A 3,765-nucleotide genomic window follows, 5' to 3' on the forward strand; every position below is an offset into this window, starting at 1 on the left:
ATTCAAGCTAACACCTTTGAAATCAAGCCGGGCACTATTCAGATGGTGCAGAATTCTGTTTCTTTTGGAGGAGCGGCAACTGAAGACCCCAACATGCACATAAGGAATTTTGTCGAGATCTGCAGCACTTTTAAGTATAATGGCGTGACTGATGAGGCTATCAAGTTGAGGCTTTTCCCATTCTCACTGAGGGATAAGGCTAAAGACTGGTTACATTCTGAACCAGCTGGGTCCATCACTACGTGGCAAGATCTTGCGCAAAAGTTTCTGGTGAAGTTTTATCCGATGGCAAAGACTGCTGCTATGAGGAGTGCTCTTTCTCAGTTTGCGCAGCAACCTACAGAATCTATGTGCGAGGCTTGGGAACGCTACAAGGAAATGTTGAGAAAATGTCCACATCATGGAATGCCGGATTGGATGGTGATCACTGGTTTCTATAATGGTTTGGGGGCCCAATCTCGGCCCATGCTCGATGCAGCAGCTGGAGGAGCCTTATGGGCTAAAAGCTATACTGAGGCGTATAATCTTATAGAGACGATGACTGCAAATGAGCATCAAAACCCAACTCAGAGGATGACGTCAGGAAAGGTAGCAGGTATTCTGGAAGTTGATGCAGCCACCGCTATTGCAGCCCAGCTCCAAGCGCTATCAATGAAGGTTGATTCTCTGGCTACGTATGGAGTTAATCAAATAGCTATGGTTTGTGAGCTTTGTGCAGGTTCTCATGCTACGGATCAGTGTTCTCTTGTCAATGAATCTGTTCAGTATGTGAATAATTATCAGCGACAACAGCAGCCTGTGCCAGCGACCTATCATCCTAATAACAGAAATCATCCAAATTTCAGATGGGGGAATAATCAGAATGCTATTCAGTCACCATATCAGCAAGGAGTGAGTAAACAGTTTAACCCACCTGGATTCCAGCAACCACATCAGTATGCTACAAGGCAATCATATCCTCAACAGGGAAGTACAGCTGCACCCACTAGTGCTGATTTTGAGGAACTTAAGCTGTTGTGCAAGAGTCAGGCGGTTTCTATCAAGACCTTGGAAAATCAAATCGGTCAATTAGCCAATGCAGTGCTCAATCGTCAACCTGGCACTTTTCCCAGTGACACGGAAGTACCAGGCAGGAAGGAAGCTAAAGAGCAAGTCAAGGCTATTACCTTAAGGTCTGGAAAAGTGGCTGATGCTGAAAAGGCAAAGGAAGTCGAAGCTGAAGTTAGAGATGAAGAATCTAAGCAAAAGGAGAAAGCGGCGGAATCAAGGAAGACTACTGTTGAACACACTCTGCCTGAGGCTAATACAGGGGAGAAACAGCTCTATCCTCCACCACCTTTTCCTAAGAGATTGCAGCAACAAAAGCTGGATAGACAGTTCGGGAAGTTTCTGGAGGTGTTCAAGAAACTTCACATCAATATACCTTTCGCTGAGGCTCTGGAACAAATGCCTAGTTATGCGAAGTTTATAAAAACTATTCTTGCAAGGAAGGTGAAACTGGATGACCTTGAAACCGTTGCTCTCACGGAAGAATGCAGCGCTGTTCTGCAGCAAAAGTTACCACCAAAACTGAAAGATCCAGGAAGCTTCACCATTCCTTGCACCATTGGCAATCTAACTTTTGACAAGTGCCTTTGTGATTTGGGAGCAAGCATTAATCTGATGCCGTTGTCGATCTTTAAAAAGCTGGATCTGCCTGATCCAAAACCCACATACATGTCGCTACAATTGGCTGACCGTTCCATTACTTACCCAAGGGGCATAGTTGAGGATGTGCTCGTCAAGGTGGATAAGCTCTTCTTTCCAGCAGATTTTGTTATTCTGGATTTTGAGGAAGATAAGAAGATTCCCATAATCTTGGGAAGGCCTTTCTTGGCTACTGGCCGTACCTTGATAGATGTGCAAAAAGGTGAACTTACTATGCGGGTCCAAGATCAGGATGTGACCTTCAATATATTCAAGGCAATGAAATTCCCTACAGAAGATGAGGAGTGCTTAAAAGTGGATGTGATTGATACTGCGGTTACTTCGGAACTCGATCACATGCTAATGTCTGATGCATTGGAAAAGGCCTTAGTGGGGGATTTTGACAGCGATGATGAAGATAGCAACGAGCAATTACAATATCTGAACGCTTCTCCATGGAAGCGAAAGCTGGACATACCATTTGAATCTCTTGGTACTTATGACCTTAAGAATGCTGAAGGGAAGCTCAAACCATCAATAGAGGAAGCACCTACCTTGGAGCTCAAACCATTACCTGAACACTTGAGGTATGCTTTTTTAGGTGATTCATCTACGTTACCTGTTATTATTTCATCTGACCTTTCAGGTAGTGAGGAAGACAAGCTCTTAAGGATTTTGAGAGAATTCAAATCGGCTATAGGATGGACCATAGCAGACATCAAGGGGATAAGTCCTTCATATTGTATGCATAAAATTCTGCTAGAGGAAGGTAGTAATCCAACTGTGGAACAGCAGCGAAGACTGAATCCCATCATGAAGGAGGTGGTGAAGAAAGAAATTCTGAAATGGCTAGATGCAGGCATCATTTATCCTATTTCTGACAGCTCGTGGGTGAGCCCCGTACAATGTGTACCTAAGAAGGGAGGTATCACTGTGGTCGCAAATGAAAAGAATGAGCTCATCCCTACTCGAACAGTTACAGGATGGAGAGTATGCATGGATTATAGAAAATTGAACAAAGCCACAAGGAAGGATCACTTCCCCCTTCCATTTATTGATCAAATGCTTGACAGATTGGCGGGTCATGAGTATTTTTGTCTTCTGGATGGTTATTCCGGGTATAATCAGATTTGTATTGCACCAGAGGATCAGGAAAAGACTACCTTCACTTGTCCATTTGGCACATTTGCTTTTCGCAGAGTTTCGTTTGGGTTATGTGGCGCCCGGCCACTTTTCAGAGATGTCTGATGGCTATATTCTCTAACATGATTAGAAATAACGTCGAAGTGTTCATGGATGACTTCTCCGTCTTTGGACACTCATATGATGAATGTTTGAATAATCTGCGCGCCGTACTCAAAAGATGCGTGGAAACTAATTTGGTACTTAATTGGGAGAAATGTCATTTTATGGTGCGTGAAGGAATTATCCTTGGGCATAAGGTCTCTAGCAAGGGTCTGGAGGTGGACAAGGCCAAGGTGGGAGTCATTGAAAATCTTCCCCCACCTAATTCTGTGAAAGGAATCCGTAGTTTTCTTGGTCATGCGGGTTTTTATCGGCGATTCATCAAGGACTTTTCAAAGATATCTAAGCCGTTGTGCAATTTGCTTGAGAAAGATGTGCCGTTCAAATTTGATGATGAATGTTTGGCAGCATTCGAGACTCTCAAGAAGAGTTTGATCACTGCACCAGTTATTACAGCACCAGATTGGACATAATCGTTTGAGATGATGTATGATGCGAGTGATTATGCGGTAGGTGCAGTTCTGGGACAGCGCAAGAAAAATCTCTTCCATGTGGTCTACTATGCGAGTAAGACTTTAAATGGTGCCCAATTGAACTACACCACTACTGAGAAGGAGCTTTTGGCTATAGTCTTTGGCTTTGAGAAATTTCGATCTTATCTGCTTGGTACGAAAGTAACAGTATTCACTGATCATGCAGCTATTCGCTATCTGGTTTCTAAGAAGGATTCGAAGCCGAGACTCATTCGTTGGGTGCTTTTACTTCAGGAATTTGAGTTAGAGATCAAAGATAGAAAAGGTACTGAGAATCAAGTAGTTGACCATCTCTCTAGGT

General features: G+C 43.5%; 1 non-coding gene across 1 annotated transcript; it reads right to left on the reverse strand.

The window, feature by feature from the left end:
* Positions 1 to 300: 300 nt before the first annotated feature.
* On the reverse strand, positions 301 to 407 carry LOC141662316 (small nucleolar RNA R71). The gene has a single exon (XR_012550437.1). It is a non-coding gene; the product is annotated as a small nucleolar RNA R71 (small nucleolar RNA).
* Between the last annotated feature and the right edge of the window lie 3,358 nt (positions 408 to 3,765).

The sequence above is a fragment of the Apium graveolens genome, chromosome 5 (genome assembly GCF_009905375.1).
Source record: "Apium graveolens cultivar Ventura chromosome 5, ASM990537v1, whole genome shotgun sequence".
Taxonomy (NCBI): domain Eukaryota; kingdom Viridiplantae; phylum Streptophyta; class Magnoliopsida; order Apiales; family Apiaceae; genus Apium; species Apium graveolens.